Consider the following 22,288-nt stretch of genomic DNA (forward strand, 5'->3'; position numbering starts at 1 on the left):
GTTTTAAAGGAAATTCCCAAAGAAAAGTTCCTTCCAAAAAATAGTTTGAGCAATGACAGCGTTATTGAAATAAGTGTTTTGCATCTTAAGTAACCCCTCTGGGGACAAGTTAATATTCCATCCACCAGTCAACAAATGTTTATTGAAGTTCTGTGCATCAGGCATTGTCCCAGACCCTCTAGGAATACAGCCAGGAACATAATGGACAAAGAAAAACCCCTGCCCTCATGTAGCATATTTGAATATATGCTTATTAACAATTCACTGCATAATGTAATGTTACACTTTTACTTTATGAATTTGTGTATTTAATGATTATAACCAACATCTCTGCATCATCTTTACAGTATTTTCGGTATTATTGGTCTTCTGAGGGCAGATTGGGGTTTAAAATCGCATTGGCCAGCACAATGCTGTATGCACGCGGATGTTAAATACCCAACGTGCTTTCCCGGTGGAAAAAGAAGAGTTGCTTATGTTTAACTTCAGAGTTTTTAGTAAAGAGATGTAGTTGGTACTCAAGAACTTTTTGGTTTGACAATATTACCTTTAAAACCTCACTAATGCATTCATAAAAATAAGGATATGGTCAGTTCAATTGAGTCTGGTAGGAGAGATGTGGTTAAGACCCCTCATTGTGTCCCAATCATGTGAAGACGAGTTTCCAAGGTGACCAAGGAAGAAAGCATCACGCCAGTCAACTAACTCATACTCAGCACTCCAACTCCCTAAGGGCAACTGGAAACTAGATGTCAGCATCTGGAAATTCGTGGCAATCCCCCTCAGTCTCTGAAAAAGAAGTTAGCATACTAACCAAACTCTCAGAATTGAGGTGTCAGAATTTCTGGAATCCTCCGCCCCACAGCCGCCGCCACCAGCACTTCATCATTCCTAATCCTACCTCATCAAAAACCTTTTGTTCCATTTTTAAAGTTAATGGGAAAAGCTCTGCCGAACATTCAAACACCGTTGCCCCCACCTCTCGCCAAAGAGGCGTGGAGCTTTATCAACCCAGGGAGCGCAGCATTTTAACGAAATCCGCAATGAGGGGGAAATCGACAAGAACGTGGCACGCTGCGGGCTTGGGGGGGCGGGGGGGCGGGGTGCTCGTCAGCCCCAGGCCCCCCGAGGCTCACTCCCGCCCAGGAGCTGCAGGGCGGCGGGTGCGCACCGCCCCAGGAGTCCGCGCCTCTCGGCTGCCTCCTCCGTGTTGGCGCCGCGCCCGACAGCGCGCTCGCCACCCGCCGAGGCGTTCTGCTTCCTGCTTCCCGAACCTAAGTGCTTTTTAATTAGCCTTCATCACTTCCCCAATTTGACTACAACCATTGCGGACTCCTTGCTGACAGCAGGCATACCTGGCGTCCCCCACGCCTCACCTTTGCCCAGAACAGGCCCGCCTGGCCCCGTTCCTGGTATTTAAAATGCTCCTGAACATCGAGTAAGTGCATGGATTCTGTTTACTTTTGTCCCTCTTTACCTTGCCCAGGATCTTCGTGCTTTTGAAGGACAAGTTCTTGCAGGAAGAACTCTACTGTTAATTTGTCTGGCATGGCTTTATTTCTTGCCAAGGATCCTGAATATTTTCAACACTGTATGATGGGGGGAGGGGGGAGGGATGCCCCTATATGCCTATAAAGCAAAAATCCAATATACAGAAAGAATTGGGAGTGATTTTTAAATTCACATGGAGAGGTTTTGGAAGGGGATGCCTCTTTTCACATCCTTTATTGTTTCATTACTTTGTTTAAATTGTATTTGTAATTACAGATGTCATAATCTGTAATTCATTTGTCTAAAAACTAAAAATGCTTTTTTTTTTTCTGGGGGAAGAGAAGTCAAAGTATGGGCAGCTTAGATGGGGACCTATCGTGATCCAAAGGGCCTTTCCTTCCTAAGCTGCTTTTCCCTGGTCTGCAGGAGTACACTGAGCACCTCCCCACCTTGCTGCCTCCCACCCATCCCTTGGGGCCATCCACCCACTCCCTCACATCTAACAGAGCCCCGGAATTGCAGCAGGTAAGGCCTGGAGTGCGGAGGCCTCCATTAGAAGAGTTGTTGCTGAGCCTTATGAGTAGAAAAGATCTCTCTCTCTCTCTCTCTCTCTCTCTCTCTCTCTCTCTCACACACACACACACACACACACACACACACACAGCTAGTCCCTTAAAAGCAGGAGCCTGTCTTTGGGATAGGAACCATTTTTCTTGTTTTTTTTCTCACCAGTTCCTGGGACAGTAGATGCTCTGTAATGTTTGAGTAATGAGTGAATTGATTAATTGACAATAAAAGAATCAGTGAATGATGAAAAAGTAAGTAATATGCAACTTACACCGTTTAACAAATATTTATTAAGCACCTACTATATATATATATGTCAGGCACTGTTCAAGGAGCAGCCTGTGCCACTGAGGAGCACAGACAAGTAATAATATCCATGTATTGGGTTAAGCAGCCTGGATGGTATCAGAACACTGAAGGAGGGGTCTGGACTGAGGCAGGGGGGTGAAAGGAGAGGTAGGGGAGACAGCAAACTAAGATCCATTACTAGAGCATTAAGTGTAAGGCCAGGTGGTGAAAAACGAGGATCAAGAAGTGAGGAAAGAGCTCTGCCTTCAGTAATGCTGTACAAGGTCAAAAGACAGAGAGGGATAGGCCATTTGCAGGTAAGAGGAGGTCAATGCTTTCACATCTGGGAGGAGGGCAGGGAAAGGCACTACTTGCTGTAGGCAGGGACTTGGTTACAGAAATGAAGAACTGGCTGGCATGTTGCCTGCAACAAGATGGAGCCCAAAAGACACATGGCCCATCTCTTCTCCATGGGGCTTTCACAGGATAGAAGGCTGTGGAACACTGAGGACCTGCAGCCGGCCACACAGAGCCCTCCAGAGGCACAAGAAGCTGGTGACAGAGCTGGACAGTGAGGCCAAGGTCCACAAATTCCTGGGCGCTCAGATCTCCAGCCTGCTGGAGGAGGGACCCAGAGTCCACCTACAAGACTCTGGAACCCACTGATGAGCTGAAACTGACTACAGCCCTACCCATGCCAACTCTGGGGTCCACTGGAGAGACCACCTCTCATTCTAGTGGGACCAAAGAGGGGTCAGTGCACTTCTGGGCAAATGATCAGTCTCTCCCATTCATGCCCAATGGCCAGTATATAATTTCTTAAAATATGAGACAATCAGGACCACAAAGTGACCCACAATTAAAAAAAAAAAAAAGTGGGGCATCCATACTCCTATGTGATAAAGAGTCTCTCCTCTGACCAAACTTGAGAGAATTCTTTTTTTTGACCAGGCCTCACGCTTGGGTTCTGCACTTGGCCCATTTAGTCATTTTAGCAAGGATCCTTCTGAGTCAGTTTAGTGAAATGCCCCCACCTTTGAGGTCTGATCCCATTCTTTATCCCCGCTGTCAATATCTTATCACCCAGGCCTGCCTTCAGCAAAATCCTGTCAAGTTGGTTTAGCAGAATCCCCCCTTACCTCTGAAGTTTTCCAGCCTCTGCCCCCGACCCTGTGCCTCCATGGTACATCCCCCTGTGACCTCCCCGCATTCAGAGTTGGGCCCAACCTCTCTCCCTTACTGCAAAGCCCCAGGGTCGTCGTCCCCCTGTGTGAAGTCTGACACCTCTAGTAGGTGTCAGAATAATTTTTTCTTGAATTTCTCACATGGTTATTGTGATAGCACCTAAAACAGTGCTTGGCACAAAGAAAATGCTAGACAGGGTGGCTTCAAGGCTACAACCCATGCAGCTATACAGAGTCCCACACTTATAAGGGCCCTGAGTTTGGTTAATATTCTGTTGTCACATATTGAAATTCTCAATAGCTTTTTAATTAGGGCCCTGTATTCTCACTTTGCTTTGGGCCCACAGATTATATCACTAGTTCAGATGCCATATGAGTGCTCGTTACTCTCTTCTGGGCTCACCCATCCTTCCCCTGGGAAGATGCTCCCACCCACAACTGGGTTTTTATCTCTCTCTCTCCAAGCACATATCTTAGTTTGCAATTATGCTTTTATTAGCGTGATTATTTGAATAATACTTATTTCCCCACTTGTAAATAAGCTCCATGACAATAGAGGCTAAGAGTGGGTTCACCACTGTATTCCATCCATAAGTGTCTTGAAGTTGAGCAAATGTTTTGTTTTTTTAAGGATTATTAAACAAAAAGCTTCTTTTTCTCTCTCTTCTATGTTATAAAGAAAAAAATTACCTGGTTATTGATTAATTTTTGTCCTATTGTTGGAATACATCCCATATTGGGAAACATACCTTTCTCTGGAAGGTTGAAAAATTAACCAAGTAAACATTAATTTTGTGCTTTTTTGTGTGTGTAAGGATTACCAACTCATCATCTGAGCAGATTTTAGTCTTTTTCAGTACTTCCTGAACAAGACTAATGCGAACAAGACCCCTAACCTCTCTGGGTTTTAGTTTTCTCCTCTTTAGAATGAGCTGTTGGACCACATGGCCTTCGTCCCTATTGGAGTGTCAGAGCACAATAGTGTGCCAATACTAAAGAAAGCATAGGATGAATTCCAGAAAGAGGCTACTCTGAAAGAAAGGAAACATCTTTTTGAATGTGAAAACAATTTAGGGTTTTAAATGCCACCAGAACAAATGCTTTAAGATTAAAGCAAAAGTCACAACTTCACTACCACTGACGCAGCAGCAACAAAAAAGGGAGTCCACGAAAGGCATTATTGTATTTGAAAATAAACTTGATACAAAGTTCTTAGAACACGTAGCCTTGTTTTAGTAACTGGTACCGAAAGATAAAATTCCCTTTAGTAGAAAGAAACGCAAAAATGGTAATCTTTGAATTATCCATTGACAATTTGATTTAACAAAACAACTACATACACAGTCGGGCTTTCATTTCAGATAAACGTAAGTGAAGACAGATCTGCCAGTAGCTTAAGTCTTTATTCCTAAAAATATGGACAGGGAAGAAAGAATAGAAATTGTCTAGCTAAATAATAAATAAATAAATAAATAAATAAATAAATAAATATCAGCCATGAAAATATACAATACAGGGCAATTTTTTAGAAATCACTAGCAGGAAGGCTGGTAAAAATAATAATAAGATTGCCCCTTGTATGAAATTCTCTGCATAATCTCAAAGCTCTAGATAAAATGAATTAGAGGGAATCAATCACAGACTCAGTGGGTGGGAGAGTAAAATAGCACAGTGATTGTAGAATGCAACCTGGCAATACAGATCAACTGCCCTACATGTCTCCATATACCTCTGAACCAGAAAGTCTACATTTAGGAATTTAGACTAAGGAAATAAATATATACTATTTTTATATACAGTGTTTTTTTATATATAGTATATAACAATGTAAAATATATATTAATTTAACATATATATTATACAGTGTTGTGTGTGTATACATATAGTGTTTAACACAGTAGTGTTTAAAATAGTAAAACCTTAGAGATAACCAAATGTCCAAAATAAGGAATCAATCAAATGTATATGCAAATCGTTAAAATAATTATTTTAATCTACATTATTAACACGTAAAGACCTCACATACTAATCACAATAAGGATTTCCTTATTGGAAAAAGCAAGTTTAAAACTGTTAATGTAAACTAATTGAATTTAGAGCTTGTGCATTTCACTGTATTTAATTTTACCTCAAATAAATAAGAACAACAATAAAAAATATTGAACTCCAGCTTATGATATGCATGTTAAAATGTTTATGCTTAAGTTATTAATATTTGCAACTTTAAAGTGTTTCAAAAATAAGATGGATTGATGGATGGGCAGAAAGAAGGACAAATATAAAGATACATATTAGAGCAAATATTACAAAAGTTTAATTACGAGGAAGCAACTACATAGTAGTAGCCTATTTTGGTTATATGTGTTTTAAAAACACATATGTATGACTCAACTTTTCTCACAAGTCAATAAAGATTAAGTTATGCAAGCAGTGTAAAAAGAGAGAGGGGCGCCTGGCTGGCTTAGCCAGTAGAGCGTGCAACTCTTGATCTCAGGGTCATGAGTTCAAGCCCCATGTTGGGCATAGAGCTTACTTTAAAAAAAGAAGGAATTGGGGCGCCTGGGTGGTTCAGTCATTAAGCATCTACCTTCAGCTCAGGTCATGATCCCAGGGTCCTGGGATTGAGCCCCACATCAGGCTGCTTTCTCAGTGGGAAGCCTGCTTCTCCCTCTCCCACTCCCCCTGCTTGTGTTCCCTTTCTCGCTGTGTCTCTCTCTGTCAAATAAATAAAATCTTAATAAATAAAATCTTAAATAAATAAATAAATAAATAAATAGAAGGAACAAAAGAGAAAGAGAGAGACTGAGTTCTAGACCACATGTTAGGTATACATAATTCTGGGAGTACTTACATCTTTTTACTTTTCTATATTTTGTGTATATTGCTTTCATAATTAGGAAAATGAAATCATGGCAGAGACTGCCAGTTGCCTTCCATATGCAGCCACCCCTTCCTCCTTGATGAAAGAACCCCAGTATTTGAGGTGGGCTTATTACTGGCCAAACAGCAGAGCCCTCAAACAGCCTCTGATTACCTTGGAGTGTCCTTGTGACTAAGTTCTGACCAAGACACACTGTATAAGACTTCTAGGAGGGAGCACACTTTTCTTTCTTTTTTCTTTTTTAAGATTTTATTTATTTGCCAGAGAGAGAGAGAGAGAGAGCACAAGCAGGGGGAGCAGCAGGCAGAGGGAGAAGCAGGTTCCCCACTGAGCAGGGAGCCCAATGTGGCACTCAATCCCAGGACCCTGGATCATGACCTGAGCCGAAGGCAGACACCCAACCAACTGAGCCACCAGGTGCCCAAAGCACACTTTTCTACGAATGGAAACAATGCACGGCAGAGCAGAAGAGAAAGAGGCTGGGTCTCTGACACAGTGGAGCCACTCCCCAAGTCCTGGATCACCCACTTCTAGGATTCTGTTATAGGCATCCAGGTTTGAGCCACTGTTTTTCAGATCTTTGTTGCTCACAGATGAATGTATTCCCAGCTCTTATAAAAAGAACCATTTTGAAAAAGTTTTTTTTTTAACCATAAATGCTCTTTAGAATCTGAATTTCTTAACATGTAGGTCAAAGACCCACAAAAAAGGGAGGGAGGGGGAAAAGAAAGAAGGAAGGGAAGAAAGGGAGAGAGAAAAAAGGAAAGGAAGAAAGAATAATAGGAAAAAAGTGGTATTTGAAAGCAAGATTAAATTTAAACAGGATAAAATTTGAAGGTAAGCCAGGACTCAACTAAATGGATATCTACTCGGGACAAACGAGAGGCTGTGTGTAGCAGTCATCAGTCACCGATAAGCTGTCCCACATTAGTTTATCTACCTGCACTTGAAATCAGCGGAGTGGGGAGGGAAAAGAGCATCGATTAGTGAAGCTGATGAGGTAAGGAAAGCCCCAGACTGGTTGAGACATCTCAGCCACTGATGTGAGGCCGGGGGCGTACTGCATGAAGGGCCTACGTGCCTGGGGAAAGGACCCCGGAGCTTTAAAAGAGAAAGAGAAAAACCAGAAGGAAGAGAAAGGAAAAGACAAACACTTAACCATCTTTACAATTTTCCCCAGGACTCTCTTTTCTACTGCATCTTACCACAACTTCTGTGATAAATGATATCAAATTACTTACTCAGGATCTCACGGTACAATAGAGGACAAGGATGAAATAAGAGAAAACAGTACTGAATACGGAGAGAAAAGGATATGTTGTAAAGGAACTCTGCAAAAAGAAAGGGGTTTCATCAGTTAAAGGGATTTTCAACATTAACAATAGAAAATCTTGTAATCTGATTTAGAGGAGGAAATGTTAAAAGTACCATTTGAGGAGCGGGCTAAATAATTCATTTAATCCTCACACCTACTCTATCAAATGGCAGCAGAAGAATTTCAAAGTCTGTACACACACACACACACACACACACACACACACACACACACACACCATTTCTATAAGGATTCGCTGCCCTGGTGTGCTTCCCTGCGTGAAGGAGGTGGCAGGGTGGGGAAGCAAGCTCAGGCAACAAACAGACCCAATTTTGCTACTACATCCCGCAGCGACCATTGGTACCAGCATCTCCCAAGATTGGAGGCTGGAAATGAAGACAGGGATTGTACTACAGATCGGGCTGAAGAGACCTCAGCCAAGGAGAGGAAAAGGGGAAAAGGAGAAAGTGTGAGGGCCCAGGAAAGCATGAAATAAAGCCTAACAAGAGGCTACATGGGGAATCTTATGTGGGGAAAAGAAGAGTGGTCAGGGCCGTGAGAAACACTGCCAGGAAAAGCTGGACTCGACTGTATGCAACATCCCAAATGCACAGGTCCTTCTAACAAGAGTTGTGTTCATGTCGCTGACTGGGTGTTCGCCCTGACACGCTGCTTAGAAAATGCTACTGTTTGCTGCCAATTAGAAATAAAACATTATAAGCGATGTTACATTTGTATTTCATATGAACAGTTTTAAGTTTTCTATCCCTTTGGTGCAGAAGTTCTAAACCCTAGGGGCACCTGGGTGGCGCAGTCGTTAAGCATCTGCCTTCGGCTCAGGGTGTGATCCCAGTGTTCTGGGATTGAGCCCCACATCAGGCTCCTCCACTAGGAGCCTGCTTCTTCCTCTCCCACTCCTCCTGCTTGTGTTCCCTCTCTCGCTGGCTGTCTCTCTCTCTCTGTCAAATAAATAAATAAAATCTTTAAAAAAAAGAAGAAGTTCTAAACCCTAAAGAATCTACTCTAAATATGCAGGCCCTGTATTTAGGGTCCCCTCGTCAATAAGTCTGAAAAACGTTAAGCAACATTAAGCATTTTACTAAAAGACTTCTCAGAGCCTTTGTTATACTAACGTACACCGTGCCCACCAAGAGGAGGATATAGTCCAATCCATTTTATCACAGGACCTTTGGGGGAGCACGTCCCTACACAGGCGTTTCACAGTTCAAACCCGGTACAACTCTTATTTAGAGTGTGAGGAAAAAGCACAAATTTTTTTCAGGGATCACTCTATAAAAAAATAATGATAATAATTAAATTGTTATAAGTACCTAAAGATGCTTGTGCTTTACAAATCACAGGCCGGGGCCCCGAGAAGAAAAAATACAAAGCACGCATCCTTATCAGAAAATTGAAAGAAGATCTTATTAGGAGAAAGTTCTTGGTCAAAGATCTAGGAATGTCCTATATTTATAATAGATTCTATTTATATGCAATGAGCAAACCTCAAAGACTTCTAAGAGGTGAACATCAGAAACGTTTTATCAGCAAATTCATCTCCCCAGAACACGTGTCTCCCAGAGATCTGCATGGCTCACTCCCTCACCTCACCCGGCTCCTTCTCAAATGACATCGTCTTGGGAAGGACTTTATTTGTCTAGTACGGCAACCCAGTAACTGTCTAACCACTTGCCTTATTTGACATTTTTAGCACTTACTCACCAACATATTATATATTTATTGGTTTATCTGTTCATTATCTGCTTCCTTACTTGAAGGTTGGCCCACTGAAGCCCAGGGATTTTGTTTGTTCACCTCTGTCTCCTGAGGGCCGGGAATAGTGCCTGTCACATTGTAGGACTTCAAAAATATGTGTTCAGTAAATACTCAAGATAACCCACATTGGTTTCTTCATCCTCTACAAGCAATGTTTTTCCTTGAAATGTTTCATATATTCAAGCATCCCCACCCCTATTCTCAGAAAGAGTGAAGAAAAAGGTTTATCCATGGTCAAGCTGTCTAGACTTGTCAGGATTATGGTTAAGGTTGGATCTTTTATTCTTCAGATGATTGGCAGTGCTCACATCAGTGGCGACATCATCCTTTTATTTGGGGGCAATGAGAGATAAAATATATATATTCTGAGTAGCAAGCAAACAAACATTCTCAGGGTACAGAGTAAACACAGGAACTGCCGAACATCGCAGGATTGTGTCATCCCTTGTGGACTGAACTGTCCTCTCCTTTCCCAAATTCCTATGCTGAGGTTCCCTCAATGACACTGTATTTGGAGACAGAACCTTTAAGGAGGCAATTAAAGGGAAGGGAAGGCCTTAGGGCGGGGCCCCCATCCTGAAGGAATGGGTTCCTTTTAAGGAGAGGACACGAGAGCTCACTCTCTTTCTGTGCACACAGAGAAAAGGCCATGTGACGACACAGAGAGAAAATGGCTCTCCTCAAGCCAGGATGAGAAGTCTCACCAGAAACCACATTTTTTGGCACCTTGACCTTGGATTCTTGCCTCCTGAACTGTGAAGAATTTCTGCTGTTGAAGCCACCCGGTCTGTGGTATTCTGTTATGGCAGAACGAGCAGACCAATACACCTCCTTTTGCTGAGATGTGTGTACATTTTCTTGAGGGAATAAAACAACCCAATCCCTGCAAAGCCGAGCTTTCCTCATGGTGATTTGCCTAAAAGCCCATCCTTTTCATGGAGGAAAGAGAATGTTACATGGCAAGTGGCTGAAAGTTTTTTAGGCAGGACTGTACAAGGTAGTATGTTTCTCAACACTGACTAGAACCATCCAAAGCGTATGTGCAGGGAAACTTCTGATAGATTGATGTTTTGAAAGGGCATGTACCAAAGACAGAAAAAAGGGCAAGTGAGTAGCATCTGTAAGATTAGGACGGGAAAGTTAAATAGCACAGTAAACTGAAGCTTAGGGGGAAATGCTAAGACAACACAGAGGTTAACCAGGTTTGATGAATCAATGAGAAAAGAAGGAATAAGCCCACATCTTAAGAATGACGGCACAGTAGTAATAAAAGACTGAGAAAGAAGAGAACCCAAGATCCGGCAGCCTTTGTGTTCAGCAAAAAGAAAGACATTCAGATTAGGAAAAGAACAAATACGGTTAACAGGAAATTGAACAGCTAAGTAAATTACAGTACTTCCATCTTTCGCATATTAGGCAGCCACTAAAAATTATGTTTATGAAGAGTTCTTAATGGCATGGAAAAAAAACATGGCATAAGATTAAGTGGGGGGGGGAAGCAAGATACAAAATTGAATCACAAATAATCTTGATTTATGAAAAAATAAAATCAGAGAAAAAATACCAGATGGTTGTCTGTGATTGGTAAGATGAGGGGTCTTTTTTCTCTCTCTGCCGTATTTTTATAAACCTTCAGACAATGAACATTTTTTACATTTATCATCAGAAAATAAAAACTGAAAAGTAAAAACAAATGCAAAAATAGGAGCCTAAGACACTTGAGGCTGCTTCAAGCCAGTATTAAATAAGGCCAGGATCCCAGCCCCAGGACTTGCAGTGAGGGAATCAGTATCGGCAAGACCTGAGGACCGTAAACATTCAGTAAGAGGCCAGAAAGCTCTGGTTTTCAAAATTATGGGAATCTTAAACCCTTGGGCACAATATCTCAGAGAAATTCTTGACTTAATGGCTTTGAGAACCTGGAAAAGGGGACAGAAAAGGAACAGGCTTTGCTTTAGTCTGCCTACCATTCCCCTCCATGTGAGCTTCCTCCTGCTCATGACCATTACCCAAACCTGACCATTACCCAAACCTGGTAGCGACAAGATGCAGAGCCCCACAGTTTCCAGCACTGTGGTCTTTGAGTCCCAGCGCAGTCTCCTTTTTTTTTTTTTAAGATTTTTTTTTTTTTTTTTTTTTTTATTCGGCAGAGATAGAGACAGCCAGCGAGACAGGGAACACAGCAGGGGGAGTGGGAGAGGAAGAAGCAGGCTCATAGTGGAAGAGCCTGATGTGGGACTCAATCCCATAATGCCGGGATCACGCCCTGAGCCAAAGGCAGAAGCTTAACCGCTGTGCCACCTAGGCGCCCCCCCAGTGCAGTCTCCTTACAACTGTTGGCATCTGGGAGTTAAGGCCTAAGTTCACGGGTTTTTTGGGTTTTTTTTTTCTGGAGCTCCCTTTTTTTCCCAGACGCCTACTCCTCTGCGTCTTCACAGCATTCTGCAGTCTCCCTCTACTGGTCTTTTCTGGCCTCACCAGTGCTCTAGTCGGCCCCAACCTACACCTTTTACCAGGTCCTTCCAAAGCTCTCTTTGACCATAGACCACCACGAAGAGCCAGCCCTGACATCATATTAGGGTATTTTCCCATGTATATGCTTCTTGTAACTAGCCCTGAAAGATATCCATGACTTCCCATGACCAAGAGGACTTGACGATTTACCATTTGAGAGCCTCCCTTTAGAAGGTTTATAATGGCTATTCACGTATTAGAAGTTTTTAAAATGCCTACAATAAAGAAACTTGTTTAAAATTTACCATGTTTTAGAAAAACTTTCTTTAAAATCCTGTTAAATCCAAAAAATTAGTGATCTTGGAGTCCGCTTTGGCAAGAGTTACATTAGAAGTTTCCTCCCCAGTCACACGGCAGAAATAATTTGCAGCTCCTGAGCCTTTATCTAATATCCTGATGCTATAATTAGTGCACCGAGGGCCCTGGAGAACCATCACCTGGCGATGGGTATCAACCTGCTCAAATGGAAATGAATCCGCCCTACTACAGCCAACAGATGGGGGCCCTGCTCCTCTCACTTTATGCCTTCTGACTTTTTCTCTGGTCTATGTTCTCTTTCTCCATCCCTCATAGTATTTACCAAAGACCACTGTGCATAAAAGCTCAGACAAGCAGCAGATACTAGCAAAGAGGCAATAGGCTTTCTCCCTACCTATTTTTTTAGAAGGAATCTTAATATTCTTTTTCTTAACATTTTTTCTCAGCTAACTCATCATCACTTCTTCAGGAACACCTCCTTGATCAGATAAGATCCCCCACCTTATTCCCATAAGAGGAACCATACCTTCTAACGGTACCATGCACCTCTGCATGAAATACCTATCTCAATCACCATTTTACGTTTGTTGCATGAGCACAGAAGCAATGTCTGTCTCTCTCACTGATTAACACACAATAAATTACTATGTTCCATATATTATGTTAATTATTTTACGCTTATTTTTTTCATTTAATCCTTACCATAATTCAGTTAAGCATAAAGGTTTGGAAGAACAATGATTATCCCATTTTACAAATGAAGAAACTGAGGCATAAAGTGGTCAAGGAACTTGATCAAGATTACACAGCTAATAAGTGGCAGACCAGAATTTGAATCCAAGCATTCTGATTCCAGAACTCTTACTCTTAACCGCTAGGATGTGTGGTCTGGTATAAGTTCCATGAGGGAATGGGCTGTGCCTGACCTTGCTCACCACTCTATCCCTAGCGCCTAGCACATACGATCTTTCACTATATTTTTTAATGAATAAATGAATGGATGAATAGATCAATGTAATTCAAGAATTTCAGAAATACACACTCTACAATGTAAAAGTTGTCCGTAATCCTACCACCACCCCTCCCAGAGAAAACATCTCTCAGCAGTTTTCTAACTGCCCCTCAGAAAGCAACACTTCACTGGGCAGTGCCATGCAGTACATCAGGTATGTGGCTGATCCCATGGACTTTTAAGACTTCATAAGAATAAGAACTTCTCCCCTCGGGGCATTCTCATGGTGTTGGTACACCACGTACTCACATTACCTCTCCTATCACCACAAGCACTCATGTTTTGCTCGATATGAACAGATGATGGATAAGCAGATGTTTATCACCAAAGCAATAAACAACATCATTCCCAATATCTAAAATCAAGAAAAAGAACTCTAGGCTGGATAAGAGTACAGATATGTAGAATCAAAACTGAATAAGTAATAAAATCCAGAAAGAAGTAATTAATAAATGTGAAAACTGAAGAGAGAACCATAGCAGTGTGCCACAGAGTTCGGTCCCTGCTTCTAGCCTTTTCAGCATTTCTAATAACCATTTCAATGAAAACAGAAAACATGTTCATCATTCCTGGAGATAGCACTAAACTGGGAGAGACAGATAATATTTCAGATGACAAAGCCAATCTTTGAAATTATTCCAATAGATGGAAGATTAAACTTAGCAGGATTTAATCTAAAGTCTGAATTTAAGTTCTAAAACTCAATAATATAAATTTAGAATGGGGGCCCCATTTTTTCAATAGCTTATGAAAAAAAAAATTCTGTACACAGCCAAAGAATAATTAAGCCAACCCCACTTATGCAGCAGATATGAATGTCAGTCACCAAACACAGATGTGCAGGAAATATCTATTTACTTTCTAGTCCTCTGTTTAACTTGTGATTTAGAGACCTAAATCTGCCAAGCAGGCAGAAAATTTAATCTCAGTCATTCTTGAAGATTCTTCACTACCCCAGGAAGGTCTGGGAATTTTTTACAACGTCAAGGCATGGGGAGTTGTGTTGCCCCTCCTGTCTCTCGTCATCCATCTGCGCAGCCTGTATAGACCCAGGGGTCCTGTTGCTGCGTGGCACACTTTGGCCACTAGGATCTTTGTGAAGACTGAGGACCCCGTGTCTGAGCTCTCCCAGCTCTCCACTTCCCTGGCTCTGCTGCCAAGAAGTAGGACTGCGTCATCACTACTCAGGAACCCACAGACTTTTTTTCTCCTACTGTCTCCTGTCGTCTGGCCTTTTTGGTCTTAAGAAATGCTACCCCAAGACATACTTTCTTTTTTTTCCTGAGCAAATCCCTTGGCCCTTACATCACCTCAATAAACACTCTAAGTTTCACTATGAGCTTAGGCTTTTGAAAAGTCCAAAGTCTACATTCTACATTCTACAAGTCTACATTCTACATTCAGAAGTCTGCTTTTACTTTCCACCCTGACATATATCTCTCCTAGGGCAACAAGAGGAGTGCAGGCTATTTGCTTAAATTGGAAGAAAGAACCTGGGAAAATAAAACAAAGCAGAACAACCTAGTAGGTGACTATATGCAGCCCTAGAGATAATGGAGTACTATTATATGGCATTAAGGGCAACTATATGAGCTGTAAAATTAGAAGAAAATGTTTACATGAGATAATGTTAAGTGAGAAAGAAAGATACCTAAAAATGATATAAATTAATGTAATATTTTAATGTAAAATTAAGTGCATAATAACTTTTGAGGGGATAAACCATACCAAAGAAACGCAAGACCAAAAAAATATACCTTTAATGATAACTTAATTATTATAAACTCAATGTGAGCTAATAAATGAAACGTGAGGGATTTTTTTTAAGGAAGGCTAACACAATTTTGAGATTCTGTTAATAGGCGGAAACTGTCAGCTGTCTGATAAAATCCATTCTTCCTTTCTTCCATTGTAGTGAACTGTAGCAAGTGACATGGTTCACAGGAGTAGCCATGCTGCTCTTGTAGTGGGTGTAGTCATGTGACTTTCTGGCCAAAGGAACCTAATGGAAAGTGATACGTGCCAATTCTGATCCCACAGTGGGGCTGCTTTCCCCTTGCTCTCCTTTCCTATCTCTCTAACTAGAACCCATACATGGCTGCTAACCACTTTCAACCAAGAAGATGATTTCCAACCTTCCAACAAAAGAGGGTCAAAGCAAACATTTTATTCATTCATTCATTCATTCATTCATTCAATAGCACTTTGCAGAGCATTTCGCTTATATTATGCCATTCAGTTCTGGGAGCTAGAGTTGAGCCTGGAGCAGAAGATACCATCTCCCAATATTTGAAGAGCCATTCTAAGGGACAGAAAATTCTCTTTTTAAAATCTCTTTGTGTACTTCTTATTATGTATGAATATATTCTCACTGTAACATATTCTAAAAAGATAGGAGGACATAGAAAAAACCATAGTAGTCCCTGTTCATCCCTCTTCTCTCCCCCCAACTCCTCTCCTCCAAAGTAATCCTTGTTAACAGCTCCTAGTGTCTATCCATAGATTATTTTCAGTTTTATATAAAGACCAAGGAGTTCAAATGCCATGACCTCCAGGAATCCTTCCTTGAGCTTCTGCCCTCAACATAAGCTAAGGAAGCTTCTCCAGTACCGTCACAGCATCAGAGCAATTCTCCATCCTGACTTAAACATGATGCATGACTCTATTTACATATATGTCAGGTAGTGTGTTCTTTGAGGACCAGATGCCTTTTATGTATTGGATAAATGCATGAAGGCTACATAGTAAGTTCAATCAGTGTTTGCCAAACTGAGTGGAAGTGAAGTTAAAGAGAGGCGGATTTTGTTCCACAAAGCCAAACTCAAAGATTTAAGTAGAACCAAATGCTTGTGAATGAATCATCTTTAAAGTCAGTTTTTAGTCATGGAATTTCTTACATGGTAAGGGAATTTAGCTCTCCATGACCAATACCTCTTAACTCCAAAATTTTAACCCCCTATAAACACTTGTTCCACTTAAAACATTTTTTTGTGATTTTCAGAGAGCTGGAAAAGAAAATCAAAATCATAATAGTCTCTCCTTCAGTTATGCATCTTCTCTGTTTTGATCCCTCCTGGGTCTTTCTTCAAGATTCTAGAAGAGACTAGAAGTTAGACCTCTCATTATGAACAGAGTACAACGTCTAGATCCTATTTTCCTTAACTGATTAAACCACAGTTTCCTCTCTTCTTCCATGGAAGACAAGGAACAGTTACCCAGTGGAATTTTTTAACCATTATTCTAAGAAACATAAGCATTCTAAAAAAAAATAAACATGTTTGTCTACTTACATATTCTTAACTGCTGGTGATTTTATTTTTTCTAACATGAGTATTTCACAAGAAACTGCATTGTCATAAAAGCGAAACATGGTCATTTTTCTTCTCTTATGGGTAAAGAAGAACCAGTTTATAGGTAATTGAATCAGGCTTCCCCCCTGTTTGCTCTACTCTTTTTCTTATTTCTTCTCCTAGATCTATTGTTCCCATTAAATTTTCATAATATTCCATTAACTCACTGAAAAGAATCCTGCAAGGTATTGAGGTTAGAAGGAAAGCATTTCCTTTCATTATTATTGTGAGAAATTTTTTTGACAAAAGATTTTTTTTCCCCTGTGGACCTTAAGTTTGCTCTCTTCCAGGATTTCCATAATTATGCTACTGTTATCAGTTCCCCCTTAAGGCCACCACATGGTTTTTATATAAAACTCCATTGAATTGCTTTGAGTTTATCTCCTACCTTTAGCATTACTTTCAAATTACTGGGTATCTAATTAGAGAAGGTGTTTTTTTTCATAAATAACATTTCAACACTGTACTACTGCATGGCCAAATACCTGCTGTTTGCACCTCAATCTTTTTTTCTGATGTTCTCCTAAAAGCAGCTTTAGCTGAACACTGCACACTGTTGCTGTGTTGCAGAGATGAAAGCAAAATTCTATGTGTGAAGCCCAAATTGAAATCACAGAAGGCAGGATTCACACTGCTAATTGTTGCTTAGCAATAAAATGTGCAAAACATGCTAATGGAACAGTGACATCGGGCACCAGGGGCATCTGCAAATCAGAGAATTAGAAAGCTAACAGTAACGGCAAGAAAAGGAATTCCATCCCTTAGAGGAGTGGGGGGGGGGTTCTGCACTTGTTCCTAGTTAGCGTGCTCGCTTGAAAAGAGAGAGTCCCTTCATCCATTAGATACTCCTGTTATGGGACATTCCACTCTCAGTTCACGTGGTTTGCTAAGGACACAGGTGGGGGGGATTTCTAGCAACTCCTCTCGCAGCCCCCCTCAGCCACATGCTCTTTAGGGGAGGGTCATGCCTCCAGGGTTGGGGCTGCGACTGAAAAAACAAAACAATGATCCCTCCGTGTGTAGGAGCAAACTGATATGGAGTCTTAACCTGAGAACTGACTTCAGCTTTTTCTTGTGTTTTGGTTTGGTTTGGTTCCACCATTATTTGTTTCTGAGGTTTTTCCAAGATAAAATGTGCCAAGCTGCCTTAAAAGAAATCTGAGCCTACCTATTATTCTTACCTCATGGGGGACATTGCAGTGAACAGTAAGATGATGGCCAGGCAGGGATGTTTGAGGATTTAATAAATAGCACCTCAGTTCATATTAAATCAATTTTAAGGGAAAAAAAATCATGCCAAAAAAAAAAAGACAAGTGCTTTCAGAAGGAGGTAAAGACTCCTGTACGCCACAAGGTGATTCTTGAGCAACAGAACACCTGCAGCCAAGCCACTGTTTGCCTCTCCTTAATGTCTCTCTCAGATGTGTTTGAGAAGACTGAAGTTTCAAAGAGCCAGGATGTAGACCTGTTGATCTTATGGTGTCCGGATTAATTAGCACAGAAGATTGGGGCTGTGACTCTTGTGAAAGGAGACACCTCAAGAGTGAGCTGCCTATCACCGGAGCTAGTTACACAAAGACTAGACAAAAAAGAAATTTGTAGAAGATGTAAATACCAGCCAGACGGTGAGACTGAGCAAACTTAAATAACTCTTCCAACACTGGTAAATGCCATGGGGATTCAACTATTGCTAGATCAGTGAGAATGGGAAGGCTCGAGGGAAGTCAGAGCACAAACCTTTATGAGTATCTGTTGTGTGCCAAAGGTTCTACTAAGCCTTTACATGCATTGAGTCATTTAATTCTCCCAGTAATCATATAAGATACTATAAGGGAAAACCTACCCTTTTCCTCCTCTCTACACACAACTCTCATACTTCTCGTCACCACATATATGGGGGATTTTTCCACACTGATCAGTTCTCAGACATCAGCCGGGTGTCCTCCAATTCTACTCAGTTTTGACGCTAACTGGAGTTAGCATCAAAACCCACCAGTTAGGGGTGCCTGGGTAGTGCAGTGGTTAAGTATCTGCCTTCGGCTCAGGGCGTGATCCCAGCGTTCTGGGCTCAAGCCCCACATCAGGCTCCTCCACTAAGAGCCTGCTTCTTCCTCTCCCACTCCCCCTGCTTGTGTTCCCTCGCTTGCTGGCTGTCTCTCTCTCTCAAATAAATAAACATAATCTTAAAAAAAAAAAAAACAACCCACCGGTTAAGGGCTCAGTTCCACAAACTGCCTTGACTTCGGATACCAATGGCAAGTCCCAGGTTGTCACTTGAACTTCTGACCAGCCAACTATAGATTGAGGTTCCAACAACCCCCTCCTTGGGTTCTATAATTTGCTAGCATGGCTCACAGAATTTAGGGAAACACTTACTTATGTATACCATAGGGTGAAGTCTAGAAGGGTCCCAAGGGCAGGAGCTTTTGTGGAATTAGGATGTACCATCTTCCCAAAGCATAGATATGTTCACTACCTGGAAGCTCTCTGAACCCCATTGTTCAAGATTTTTATGGAGGCTTTATACTTGGTCATGACTGACTAAAATCATTGGCCACTGCTGATGGACTCAACCTCCACCCTTCTCATCAAATGGTTCGTTCCTCTGACAACCATCCTAAGGCTATCCAAGAGCCCTTAGTCAACAGTCATCTTGACAGCATGCAAAAAGACACTTCTCACTTTGGAGATTTCAGGAGTTTTAGGAGCTATATGTGGGAAGCAGGGACAGAGATCAAATATATGTTTTACTTTGTCACAGGTAGATACTAATTTGTATTAGTTATCTATTGGCCTATGACAGTATTACCATACACTTAGCAGCCTAAAACAACATGTGTATTATCTCATAGTTTTATGGGTCAGGAGTCCAGGCACAGCTTAACTAGGTCTCTACAATCAAGGTGTGAGCCACAACTGGGTTCTCATCTGAGGCTTGACAGGGGAAGGATTGCCTTTCAAGATCATGTGATTGTTGGCAACATTGTCCTTGCAGGCTGTCAGACAGAAGCCTTCAGTTTCTCCTTGGCTGTCAGCCACTCTCCATTCCTTGCCACATGGCCCTCTCCAGATGGCAACTCACAACATGGCAGCCTGCTTCTTCAAAGCCAGCAAGGAAGAGAGATTCCTAATGAGACAGATGTTCCAATCATATGTAACATAATCATGTATATGTAATCCTGTAAATTCTGTAACCTTTGTCATACTCTATTGGTTAAGAGCAAGTCACAGACCCCGCCCACACTCAGAGGGAGGGAATTACACATGGGTATAAACACCAACAGCTGGAATGATGGGAGCCACCTTAAAAGACCACCTACTACACTACTATTATTCTCACTTTATAGGTGAAAAACAAACTGAGAAAGGCAAAATAAACTGCCAGTCAATGGCTAAGCCAGGTTTTAAACGTAAGTGTATCTAAATCCAGAGTTTGTTTCTTAACCAGGAAACTGTTCAAAGAGTAGATGAGACTGAGCTGGAATGGCTTATTCTGAATAATCTGAGAGAATGGGTTAGGGAACCCACATGAGCAAAGGAAAAGAATGGACGTATTACAGGAGAGTGAGGAGATGGTTCCATTACAAGAAAGTTGATTTGGGCGTGTAATGGTCAGGGATGCAGAGGGCTGGATAGCTAGAGTAGCGCCAGAATTCTACAAAGTCAAATGGAGATGCATCAATCTAATGCAGTATTCAACAGGGAATTGTTGCAGGTTTGTAAGCAGATGTTTTTAAAGTATTAAGATGAATCAAGTATCATAGCCTCATTCTAATCAATACATCTGAAACTTCTTAGAAGAATAAATCTTGATGTTAACCAAAGTAGATACCTGCCTCTACTTGGCAATGCCTTTTAAAACATGGCTGTAAATGATTTAAACAAATAAATATTGACTATCAAGTAAAAAATATTTCTCACAGGAGCATCTTCAGTTAGATCTAAATGGAAGAAAGACCTTGAAATAAAACAAGCAACCCTTTTTTGGAGGCCTTTACCACCCTCTTGAAGTCATAAATCCTAGAATCTGTGCTCTTGGCTGCTCTTCTCAATGGTGAGCTATGAGATAGGATACCACAGAAATCAGTTACCCTTAGGCATTGGGCTGCTCAGCCCTCTAACTCACAGGACAGCCAGGAAGACACAGGCTGGTCTGACCCTGTACTGGTCTTATGATGAAGAATGGAGGAGGAAAAATTTGGGGTTTGGGGGGAAAGGGCTGCAATGGAAATCATAAAGTGAGGTGTTTCCTTTGTCCACACTCAGGTTAGTTGCTTTCATTCCTGGCTTTCACTCCTCCTAAACCAACAAGTATCACCATGATGTTTGTTCTAATGAGATGAGATGATTGGTCATCCACCTAATCGCAATCCAGAGTGAAGGCACAGAGTCACACTGCCTGGGTTGGAATCCTCTGTCCTTCACCTGCCAACTTTGTGACCATGAACAAGCTATTTCATTTCCTCTAGCCGGTTACCTCATTTCCAAAAGGCGGAGTGAAAATGAGATGATGCATAAGGTTTGCAGAAGGATAAAGTGAGTTGATAATGTAAAAAGTGTTTAGTATCAGAAATAAAATGTAGTAGATACAATAAAATATTCATGATTTATATCATTAGTGCACAGTGTAGTGATTTGCTAGCAAAAGTACAGTGAATTTGTTGAATAAAAAATTCAATATAATGAACACAATCCTGAATCCTTTTCCATCTTGTGCTCTTCCCGCAAGGGTATGTATATCTCTAAGGCACACAGTCATGGCGCAAATGAACATGGGGTTTCTTCCTGGAGTACAATTTACCAGACGATTTGGAGAAAGGAAAAGAAATTTAACTCAAGAAAATTGTTGATTATCTTTATATTAACATCATAAGAGAGGTTTTATGTCATTGGATCTGTATTATTTTTTGGATTGATACTGATTTAAATATACATAGGTCTAAGTTTAAGTCCACAGTTTACAACTCCTATGATGGATTTAAAAGTTATAAAACATTATTTTTATATCAAGTATCCAGAGGAAAAATTCCATTCAAAACAAAGCTTGATATATACATGTTTTTCTCTGTACTTTATTTCAGGCACATTAATTTTTTAATTATACCCATCTTTCTTCATCTGGTGATAAAATAATAGTGAAAATTTTTTATCAAAATAAATCTTACTACAGAACATAAGCAATCATTAAATTATGTAAAAATCTGTTTTCTTCACTAGAGGAAAAATTGGTAGAGTAACAGAAAAATCAGACAGATCCGACCCTCTTGTGGGTCAGAGTACTTAGCTTAAACCTGAATAGATTGGACAACTTACTAAAATTCTCCAGAACTTTGATTTTAGGAATATGACCTACTTCCTAGAGATACTGAGAAATTTAAATCAGATATGTCAAGTGATACACAGGAAGCCCTCTAAAATTTTAGCTCTGTTTTCCAGCTACAGTCTTCCTTACTACCTGCTTCAGTGACTACCTCTTCCTACAAATGTCAACCTCATGTCTCACCAGCCACCAATCATCATGTTTTTACCTTTTTATTGAATCTGACCTTATCTCTTTTTTTACTTTCTTATTTAAGAAGTGAGTTTTAAGAATTGCATGAAATAGATAAGCCACAGACTGGGAGAAAATGTTTGCATAATGTACATTTGACA

General features: G+C 40.9%; 1 long non-coding RNA gene across 1 annotated transcript; it reads left to right on the forward strand.

Moving 5' to 3' along the window:
* Positions 1–1,190: 1,190 nt before the first annotated feature.
* On the forward strand, positions 1,191–11,146 carry LOC121105358. Its single transcript, XR_005837802.1, has 3 exons — positions 1,191–1,438; positions 1,918–2,016; positions 10,142–11,146. It is a non-coding gene; the product is annotated as an uncharacterized LOC121105358 (long non-coding RNA).
* Positions 11,147–22,288: the final 11,142 nt, after the last annotated feature.

Source organism: Ursus maritimus, unplaced genomic scaffold (genome assembly GCF_017311325.1).
Source record: "Ursus maritimus isolate PB19 unplaced genomic scaffold, ASM1731132v1 scaffold_26, whole genome shotgun sequence".
NCBI classification, from domain to species: Eukaryota; Metazoa; Chordata; class Mammalia; order Carnivora; family Ursidae; genus Ursus; species Ursus maritimus.